Here is a 316-nt window from a genome sequence, read left to right on the forward strand (position 1 = left end):
TCGACCTCGCGTGGGTCGATCCAGCAGCGAGTTGGGGTCATTCACGAAGACCTTGTGCTTGAAGCTCGATTCAAGGTGGTACTTGAACGTCGAGAGGTGTTTGCTGTCTGCAACTTGGTTTCTTGGACGCACGACACCGAGTACTTGGAGAGCAAGCTTTCAATAAGTAGGTGACCGTATTTCTTGATGCCATTAGTGTTCACGGCAAGGAGCCTAACGTGGCTCCATGTGATGGTGGGCAATGCGGAAGGTTTAGTGACGAGTTGCCAAGCCACCCGCGACCATCACCACGCCGCCATCCACTTCTTGGAGCTGG

Source organism: Plasmopara halstedii, assembly GCF_900000015.1.
Source record: "Plasmopara halstedii genome assembly, contig: Scaffold_2061, whole genome shotgun sequence".
Classification (NCBI taxonomy): Eukaryota; Oomycota; class Peronosporomycetes; order Peronosporales; family Peronosporaceae; genus Plasmopara; species Plasmopara halstedii.